The sequence below is a fragment of the Gymnoscopelus microlampas genome (assembly GCF_963454915.1).
Source record: "Gymnoscopelus microlampas genome assembly, chromosome: 6".
Classification (NCBI taxonomy): domain Eukaryota; kingdom Metazoa; phylum Chordata; class Actinopteri; order Myctophiformes; family Myctophidae; genus Gymnoscopelus; species Gymnoscopelus microlampas.
This window is the reverse complement of record NC_139943.1, coordinates 41,950,411-41,961,489: the sequence shown is the minus strand read 5'-3', so window position 1 is coordinate 41,961,489 and position 11,079 is coordinate 41,950,411. Positions and strand designations below refer to the sequence as shown.

Here is an 11,079-nt window from a genome sequence, read left to right as displayed (position 1 = left end):
ACCGAGTGCCGCGCTATGAGCTTGTAGATCTGCTATTTTTGAAAAATCGTAAAAAAATATTTTTTTATATTTTTTTCAAAAATCTGTTAGGATTTAGAAGAATCGGACTCGGGCCTTCATGGGTTAACGACAAGCAAAAGCAGAGCCAAAAACCCTGCACACCTTCTACAGAGATGAGTGACAGCTGAGGCTGGTCTAGTGTGAGCCCTGTGGCCAAGCCCTGTCACATAACGCATGCCCGACATGTCTACGTCCATCTGGGGTCCTACCCTTCAAACCCACACTGTCCCCCCTCTCTCTCTCTTCCCTCCCTCCCCGCAGAAAGACCGAGGGACGAGACGAGGAACAGGGTGCGAAGTCAGGCCTCTGAGGGGCTTGAAACGAGTGCATCCAAAGCCAGCTGGTCTGGCTTTGAGGTTAAGCAAGGGGCAGAAGTGAAACAAAGGCAAGAGAATGAAGAAGGGCTGTTTTTTACAGTAGATAAAGGGAAAATAAAATATCAAGAAAGTCAATACTTGCAGTGAGGGAGAAAAAAAAAAGTCTTGGAGATCCTTATACAGCAGGCTCTGTGAAGGCATAAATGCAACCCACGCCAAACAGGTGAGACACTTTATGACACAGGCACTGGCATAGTGCCAATTCACACTGGGGTAGAGACGTGGCCCTCGGTTTTATTTAGTTATAATACTTTGATTATTTTTGGTAGATGTTGTTTAGTTCCTTTCACAAATGTACTACAGCTGTCTTGAAATTGGAAATCGTTATTTTATCTATAAGTTCTCTATTAATGTGTATTGCGCACATACAGTATCTAGTTATAGTTGTGCTCCCTCAAATATTTGTGGGGCAGATTTCTTGGGCACAAGCCCACGAAGAGGGCTGCCAAGTACTGCTCGTACACAATGTAATGTATAGCATATTGATGCTGATTCAGGTTAAAACAATGCTACCATTGACATCAGCTGTTTACAGTAAATCCAACATGTGCTATTATATGCCTTGTGGTGATGTGGACAAAGATATCCGGGTACAAATCAGTTACATCAACAAACAAACACATTCAATTCAGGCAATTTATATAGCCAATGCAAATGCATGCCTCTGTTTACCAAGTAGTACACATTTATACTTTGGTCTGTATTTGCACTGTAGAAGTGGGTTTTGAGAATGTGAAGAACATTGTGCTAATTAACCCATTTAGACCGGGAAAGAACTTGTGTCATTTTTAGATTTCTTTGGCTATTCAAAAAATAGCAGATCTACAAGCAGATCTACTACGAGCTTGTAGATCTGCTATTTTTGAAAAATCTTGAAAATGTGTGCAAATCTTTGAATATATATTTTTTTAAAGCAAAGTTTTGTAACTCAAATCTTTGCTTCTGGGGGGATTCTACAAATGTCTTCTAAATCCTAACAGTTTTTAGAAAAAAAAACCTATGTTGCTATAATCGGTGCAGTGGTTATCAAACTGTTTCATGTCAAGGACCCCCAAAATGATATGTGTTTGGCCGCGGACCCCCCCATCTCAAACTATGTTGTTCCTGGGACCCCCAGAAGCAAAGATTTGAGTTAAAAATGTTCGCTTTAAAAATATATATATTAAAAATTTGCACTAATTCTTTCAAAAAATAGCAGATCTACAAGCTTGTAGCTTGTATATCTGCTATTTTTAAATAGCCCAAATAAATCTAAAAATGACACAGATTATTTCTCGGTCTGAATGGGTTAAGTACTGTATGCTCCGTCTCTGCATATGGACCCTAAAGTGCCGCTGCAAACATGTTGAAAGCTGTCTTAGTTGGGATGCGTCCATTTTGTCAGATGGCATCAGCCTGATGAACTGACATCGACTAATAAATGACAACTGCTTCATGAGTCATGATGACTGAACCCTACGAACTGAAACAATAGGGGCTGTTTTCTCTGACACGTCGAAGTCTCCCAGTCATTGTTGTACATACGCTAATGATAAACTGGAACAAATAAAATGGCTTTCTTACATTATGAACAAACCACAAACCAAATTCTTCATCAAATGTAGACGTGTCTTGTTTGCCTGTAATATCAGTAAATACGACTTTCAGTGTGGGTGCAAGATGGGCGCAACAGGTTGTAATCATCTTTGCTGTACTGAAAAACAGTCATCAGTAATCTATGATTGAAAATGCTATATGTAGAACTCAATCATTAATATGTCAGAGTGAACTCACTGCGATGATGAATTCCAATGCTTAACAACATCTGCTACCTGGTTCATTTCAACCAATGTAATTGGTTGAAGGAGCTATTGGTCATAAACTTGTCCAAATCTAAAGCATGTTTTTCATCAAAAACAACAGGTGAGGAAAAATGAAAGATTCTGCCTGAAAGCAGTTTATGTTTAGGGAAAATGTACATGCTAGACAGAATGTCATGCAAGGAACATATAGCTTCATGTGAAACAATGGCAGAAATACTTTTATAGGCTGGACATATGCATTGTTTAAATAAGTAATGGACCAACCAACTTGAATTCTGTCATTGGCCTAAGTCATAATAAGCATGATATAATGGCCAATGAGTGAGGCTGTAATTAATGCCCAAACTAGTTAAAATACCTGGAACGCATCTGTGTCACTTTAAATTTCTTTGGCTATTCAAAAATAACAGATCTACAAGCTCATAGCGCGGCACCGAGTGCCGCGCTATGAGCTTGTAGATCTGCTATTTTTGAAAAATCTTGGGGAAAAAAACTTTAGATTTTTTTTCAAAAAACTGTTGGGTTAATATTATGTGCATAACACCTGTAAGGGTACATAATGGGCATTTGGTTCATGTCCTGTCTTTTATGCCCCCACACAAACCCACCCACTGACTGACCCTCTCCGCTGTATTGGCAGAAATGCCTTTAAAAATAAAGTTTGATAATGTAATTCGGCGACAGCCAAACTTAAAACAAATAAAAACAAGTGTAGGATACTCCACTTTTTTCGTGTTTACATTGTCACCTTTCCTTTTTTGCAAGGGTTGGTATGTAATGTACTACAGTACAGTATATTGATGTGATGAAAGTGCACAGCTCAAGTCAAGCGTCTTCAGGACAACAGCCCCGAGCAGCCTTCAGGGAGAGCAGAGCTCATCTCTTGAGGGCAATGGGGGCAAACTGTTACAGTAGAAAATACTGTAGCAGATAGTCACACAGTGATACGTTGTTCTTTCTTAAAGACATTTATTGATGAGCATATTGCAGTGTAGCTACATGACATTTCTTCATCTTTGTCTCGTTGGTTTAAACATTCTTGGGTTGGCTGCATGTTATCAAAGTTAGAAAAGGTTTGAAGGTTTGTTTATGTGATGAAAGTTTCAAACAAACAGAATCCGTCTGTTATTGTTATCCCTGGAAGTAACAAGGAAGACCTAATGTCCGCAACAAGAGACATATGTCTCCCCATTGTACAACAATCCCCCCCCCCACCCCCTCCATAGGCTTATTTTTTATCAGTGGTGTAAAGTAACTAAGTACATTTACTCATGTAATGTACTTGAGTACAATTTTTATACAATTTTCAAATTTTGAAAACTTGGGAAACATTTTTGTATAATGAGTACCTTCTACTTTTGGTACTTTAAGTACATTTTGATACCAATACTTTTGTACTTTAACTCAAGTAAATACTTTTACTCAAGTAAAAAACTTGAGCACTTTTTCCACCACAGATTTGTATAGAAATGCAATAGAGGATGCTCTTTCATGTGCTTGCCATTATCTCTATATATTTTTATTTTATTTTGTACTCCTAGTTACTAGAACAACTAAACTAGAGGTTTATGTCATGATTGTCATCCATCTGTGTCTATTCCTCTGCCTATTTCCATCTGTTTTGCCAGATTTGGTGAGAGAAATAAGCAACCAGGTCTATGAAAACAAGCCCAAAAGAAGCAATGTGACGCCTTGTGAGCTTGTAGATCTGCTATTTTCAAAAATACCTTGATATATATATATATATATATATATATATATATATATATATATATTTGTTTTGAAACATTAACACAAATCTGACAAAACATTTTCAGAGGGGGGTCATGGATGGACGAATACATAATAATTTGGGGGTGACTCTGATTTGAACATGTTTGAGAGAACCAGTGGTTTAAGCAACATAGAAAACAAGCCCAAATAAGCAAGCAACTACACTTCAGAAACAAGCCCAAAAAAACGCAACCCACAACTATATTTACAAGCAACTTAACAGAAAAACAAGCCCAAAGTCGCTTATAATAAGCAGACTTGGCAACACTGATTTCCATCGCACCTGTTTCTTTAACCCCAAATAAAAACAAACGAGCCCCGGTCACCACACCTCTCCCTCTGATCCTCATACACGTGACTCTGGCATATGAGACCGGAACGGATCCCACCCCCCCTTCTGCCATTGGCTGCTCAAAAGACGCTGCGGGTTCCAATTGGACGAGAGGACTGTCCTTCATAGCAAAAGGGCCTCCGCTGTTGTCTTAGAGAGAGATGACGTCAGTTGTCTTTTAACGGGATGAGAGCCTGCGCCACATGATTTAGGAAAGTAGTCAGAAAGAATCACACACAACTTTAGACCGAATGAATGACTCCCTGTGCGCGATATCATATCACTTCACCTCAAAAAGTATGGCATTCTAAATTTACTTGAGTAAAAGTACAAAAGTATTGGTATAAAAATGTACTTAAAGTACCAAAAGTAAAAGTACTCATTATGCAGAATGTCCCATTTCACAAGTTTTCTAATGTAAAAAATGTATACACATCTTTTGAAAATTGCAGATCTATAGCAGCTCACAATGCCGTGCATGGGGATGCATTGTGAGCTTGTAGATCGGCTATTTTCAAATGGCCGAAATGTATATAGGACTGAAGTGGTTAGTGTATGTTTTGTAATATTAATCTACGAAGTAATTAGTAGCTAAAGTTTTCAAATAATTCTAGTGGAGTAAAAGTATAATATTTACCTCTGAGATGTAGTGGAGTAGAAGTAAAAGTATTGAGAAAGAAAACAACAACAAAAAAACTCAAAATTGTACTGAAGTACACTTGAGTAAATGTACTTAGTTACTTTACACCACTGAAATAGTGACATATCTGATGTTAATATAGTTTTTCTTACGGTTTCTCCAAGTAGGCTATGTAATTCTTTATCACAAATTTGCTGTCGATTGGTATTCACACTAGTGATTGAGCTGTTATAGGAAGCAAATAGCAGTCCTCAATTTTAAACCCGGAGGATTTGGGGGGTGCTAGCCCTGATACATGACTGTCATGTCATGACAGTCATGGATCAACTTCAACCTGGTGTTTGCTTTTTCTCCATTTACGGCCCGTACATCTACATCAACGTTCAGATTTCAAATATAAGCGCTAACCCCATGGCCACGGATGTTACAATTATGTACGGGTTCTCAGAAGTACCTGTATCTTCCGTATTGTTCAATAAAAAGCATTTTAATTTCATTGGTGGCCATTTTCTCCGTATTTTCTCCATAATGCTTTCAACCACGTGACCCTATCAGTTGGGAGGTGTATCGCGCTCTGATACGTTATAACTCTATTAGAAAATGGCCACCAATTGGATTAAAATTATTTCTATTGAACAATACGTAACATACGGGTACTTTTGAGATCCCGTACATAATTGTAACATCCTTGGCCATGGGGTAAGCACTTTATATTTGACATTTGAACGTTTATGTAGATGTACGGGCCAAAAAGGGAGAAAGTGCAAACACCAGGTTGAAGTTCATCCATGACGGTCGTGACATACGACCGTCGTGTGATCCATGGCTCGCGGGGTGCAGACAGAGGGTAGTCAAGTTCACTTTACTTATGACGTGCTTGCCTTGCTGACACTGGTCGAGCCGTTTAAAACCAATTTCGGTAAAATGTTCACAAATATTTTGCCAGTTAGGCCACTTTTTCTGGTGTTATGAGAGAAAGAGAGCGAAAGAGGGAGAGAGAGAGAACGAGAGAGAGAGAGGCAGAGAGAGAGACCGTTGATTTTTTTTTTCCTCTGGTAGGCTATTCGTCAGTTGAGGGGAGGAGTTTCAGTCTCGCACTGACATAGACTCTGGCTCTTAGTTCTGAGTTTTGTCAGCTCCCTAAAATAGCAGTCAGTGTGTAAATGTGACTGAAATTACGTTTATCCACTGGAGCCACCGATATAGGGTATCTATCTATATCCAGCGACTGACTAGTGACTTGGGAGTAAAGGTGAGTAACGAAAATAGCAACAATGTTGCAGAGAGTGTGGCAGTCAGTACTACAGTAGTATATAAGTGTTGGACGGGGAAGGCGCAAGAGGGAGACGTAGAGTGGATTTGGGGGAAAACGATCAAGACATTTTTAGACCGCGCAGAATACGAGGTTTATATGTTTCTAAATATGATATTATACTGTAACAGTTAACAGTGCAACCAACGCCATAATAAACGCGCATTCGTCCTTTGACACTGGTGTTATTTGCTGTCGTCGCGGGTCGATCCCGGGCAAAACTGTGGACTGTCAGTTATAATTCGATCAACTTTTAAATGGGTTTGATCATAAACAGTATGATCGGGGGCGATTCGAAAACGATCATAGGGCTGCCATGAAACTAATGTGGTGCGTTGTGTTGTGTATTGTCATTCTTTACTGTGTCATGTATGCTTACTGTTGTGGCAAAAACAGTAATTGGCTTGTTTATGACCATCACACGAGGTTACAATTCACCCCTTTAAGCCTAACGCTGTATGTGCGGCGAGTTTACTGTAAATAGCCAGTTGACATTTTAACTGCACATTAACCGACCTTTGTAATGGACCTACATTGTCAGATCTATTGCTCCCCTGAGGAGAGATAGTTTTTGTTTTTGTCCTCCCCCTCCCTCCTCTAAATGTTTTATGTTATTGAAGATATAATTTAGGTTTAAGTGGTTGGCATTATTGATGTTGAAATCTAGATGGTGCTGGTCAGCTGGTGGAGATTGTCCTAAACTTGTTTTTCCATTCGTGTTCCTTTTTAATGATCCTGTTTTTTAAGACATTTTCATCATACTTACTGTCTGACTTCACACTCAATGCAACATCTTTTAAATCATAATGGGCCATGTTGCATTGAAAGCAGTACAAGTGCAGTTACTTTGAAAGTTTGCATTAGTTTTTCATGAAGTAAGGTGATGTTTATACTGTACCATGTCTGAATGGAGCAGGTACATGGTCATTATCAATTATAACCAATAACTAAATTGTTGTTCCTTTCAAGAAGATGGTGTAAATTAAACAACGAGAGAAAATCCAGTTATGCACTGTTAACAACATGTGTTGTTATTGTGTGGTCTATCAGATGAATTAAGCAAATATAGTGCATCATACTGTATAGGCCTACATATGTAAGCATGTTGTCATGATTTGCTAATACATAACTATAGATGAGTTATTATGTAAGGTATCCATTTTGAGGACCTACGCATTTATTCTAAACAATAGTTTGATATTAAATTATTCAAATATGAAATTGATTTGTGTGTCACATGACGGGGGACGGGGGACGGGGGGACGGGGGGGGGCAAGTGAGTGTGGATCTTTGCTGGGCCGTGGTTCTTTGCCTCTATTGGAGACTTGTGACTTGAACCACTGGCCACAGCGTCTCCACTGCCACCAGAAACCTGACCTTCTCAAATGATTCTCCTCACATTGAACATACTGTATACACGATACAGCATTTAATGTTGCAACTACAGTATGATGTGCTGTTCTTGTAACTTGAACTGAGAAAGAGGAAGAAAGGCATTGACAATAATCCAGACATCTTTCTACAATATAGTTTTTCTTATCAATGTATCAGTGTCGTTGGTATAAATGTAGCTTTTTGGAAATGTAGCAATTTCTAAAATGTTAGAATAGACTATTATGTAACTCTGCAATTGTACACATTTTTTGTTTTGTGGAATCTAGCTAGATTTGTATTTTTTAATACAAAATATTATATACAGTAGTCCATTATTTTGGTATTTTGATTTACTTAAACTCACGCATTTACTGTAAGTACAAGGGTTGATATTATGGCAACTTGACTTGGCTTTGACACTATAGTCAAAAACAATAATTCTGCTCCTGCCTAGGCTGGGCAATATATCGATATTATATCGATATCGTGATATGATGATACTAGATAATAGATATCGTCTAGGAGTTTGGATATTGTAATATTGTGAGTTTTGTCTTTTCCGTGTTTTAATAATTTAAGCCCTATACTTTATACTTAAAAAAAGTCAAAAATAGCTAAAATAACCGCTCTACTACATGCTCAAAACGCGGCATGATGCATCGCGATGCAACGCGTCACGTCGCCACACGTTGTGAAGATCGATTGTTTCCGCTATTTTCGACAATTTATGAAAAAATAAATAAATAAAATCATAATGATACCAACAAAACGATATTATCGTCTCGTTATCGAGGTATTTAGTCAAAAATATTGAGATTTTTGATCTTGTTCATATGGCCCATCCCTGCTCCTGCCCACAGTAATATACCCACCCACACAGATCAGGTGAGGTATATACTGTAGGTGATTAGATCAGATCAGCTCCTTGCACACTGACAATCCTTTCCAGGGGCAGGTGTCTTGGCAGTGTTATGAAAGGCATACGGTACATACGGTCTGTCACAGCTTACCACCGTTCCAATGGCATTTAACACAGCCATCCCAATAGGCTTGCTGGTGATTTCTGAAGTAAAGCAACAAAGCACCCTCCAATCTGCAGTCATTAGCTTGTACGCTGCCCCAGGCTTGCACCAGTAATGGGCCTTGTTGCTCATGGTCCACGTCACGTGACCTCTTATGTCTAATGTGTGTGTGGATAAGTGCCACATTGAGTGGTGATGGAAAGAATGTCATTTCAACAATTTACGCTATACATCGGTTCAATGTATCACAGTGATGTTGTCTATGAACATACAGACAAAGCCATGACTCTGTTTTATGCGTAGGCTACGGTTGATCCAGCTTTAATGAGGATTCATTTGGATTTTTCTTTTTAAATTGTTCCATTTCAGAAAAGAAAAGTTAACTCATGCTCATTTTGGGAAAAGAGTTTTGTAAAAGGCCTTCAAATCGACCACACTATATTCAATAAGAATAGTCTGCAGTGGCTGATGATATACTGAATGGTAGAATAGCAAGATGCCTTTGCATTTGCAGGTGCATTTTTACCCTCTGAGTTAAGTTAACACTAAGGATTTAGCTGTGTGTACCATCGTGCATACGATCGCTTATTGAGTAGCGTTGTTATGAGGCATGCTCGTTGTGCATACAGCACGCCTAAAGTACAGTAGATGCATGTTCAGTGCATCGTTTTAGCACCGTATGTGGGTCGAGTTCTGAGTTGAAAGGTGGAGAAGAAGGAGAGAGGTGGCGACTGCAGCATCTCTCTCACCATACTCCAAATCTCACAGCCTGGTCTCAACTTCTCCTCCTTCCAGGAGAAAATGTGGAGTGTGTGTGGGCGAGTCAGATCTGCAATTAACGCCGGTTGTCAGAAAGAGAATGCTGGCGTTTACACCATGCCTCTGAATCACTGAGTGAAACACTTTCCCCCCCTCCACTCTCCTCCACTCCCAGGACATATTCCCGAGGAAGACAGAACGTCAGAAAGCTGAAAGAGAAGGGAAACGTTGAGAAAGCGAGACAGACTGGAATATTCTTGGTCCACTGAAGAGGATATCGCTCTTTTGACTGTTTGGTAAGTCAACATTTTTTCTCTATTTGACCGTACTATACCGAATGCAACAATATTACAGCAACAACGCGTTGTGTGTCTAACGTTCTCTCTTTGCCATGAGTTTGAGTCGGTTCTTTTGTGACTGTTTGCTTTCATTTTTACTGCCTGTTTGTAGTTGCATTGAACTGACAGCTGTACAGGAAAATAGCTGTTATCATTGAGTTAGATGAATATACTGTACATGGGGGGGAATTGGGCTGCTGTCAGCTGCACGTGGCTTGTGGCTAACACAGCATTGCTCTAGAGAACATAATCAAATGCACCTTTGTTGATCGTAAGACAGGACAAAACAAGGTAATTACAATACTTTAGGGGGAAACAAATATATGAAGGACAAAGAACCAATGCATGTTTATAAGATTACGGTTACATTCTTCCTTTTCACTGAAAAACATTCATTTTGTAAATGTGAATTATTTAAGTACCCTCATGTTTGCGTGTGAAGGCATGGTCACAGTGGTGTACTAGGTCATTTGCTGAGATAACTGGCTTGGATGAAACTAACAACATATTACTGTGTTGTCCATTCAACGTTCTCTCTGGTGACAAAGACCTCTAAGCAACATGATTCATCGTTTATTGGAGCCCCATCATCAATCTGGAGATTCCAGCATTCTCCTGTGAGACCTGGAGCCTGGATGCAGAATCTTGAGCCCAGCAGATAATTCTTTAGACCGGTTAAATTGAGCCCCCTGTAGACTAAAGGGAAAGGACTTTCATACTCGTCCCTTTTCTTTTCTTTTTTTTTCCTTTTTAGAAATAGCATGCCAATAATTAACCCGTTAAGGCCTGAGGTTCCGATTCCACTAAGTGTCTTCTAAATCCTAACAGTTTAAAAAAAAAACGTATGTTTCTATATCGGTGGTTCTCAAACCTTTATATGTCAAGGACCCCCAAAATGATATGTATTTAGCCGCGGACCCCCATCTCAAAATATGTTGTTCCAGGGACCCCCAGAAGCAAAGATTTGAGTTAAAAATGTTCGCTTTAAAATATATATATATTCAAAGATTTGCACAAAGTTCCTCGATTTTTCAACAATAGCAGATCTACAAGCTCGTACCACTATGAGCTTGTATATCTATTTTTGAATATCCAAAGAAATCTTAAAATGACACAGATGCGTTCTCGGTCTGAAAGGGTTAAAAAATAGCATGCCAATAATGAAGTTGCTAATTTTCATCCCTCCTGTTTCGTCCCCAATAACGAGTCACCCAAAAAAGAAATTCAGAACTGCAAAACTTCTATTGGCACCCTGCCTTTCCAGAGAGGACCACATCACATGTATTATTAT

The 11,079-nt window shown here is 39.1% G+C and overlaps 1 protein-coding gene across 12 annotated transcripts in view; it reads left to right on the top strand.

Moving 5' to 3' along the window:
• The first annotated feature begins 325 nt into the window (after positions 1 to 325).
• mef2aa (myocyte enhancer factor 2aa) overlaps positions 326 to 11,079 on the top strand; it is a 114,120-nt gene continuing 103,366 nt past the window's right edge. For 11 of the 12 annotated variants that reach the window (XM_084060667.1, XM_084060676.1, XM_084060674.1 and 8 more), the window contains exons 1-2: positions 326 to 600; positions 9,626 to 9,746. The gene's annotated coding sequence lies outside the window, so the exon portion shown is untranslated. Of the gene's footprint in view, positions 601 to 6,087; positions 6,236 to 9,625; positions 9,747 to 11,079 lie in introns of those variants that run through there. The other variant, XM_084060669.1, reaches the window with a different exon arrangement.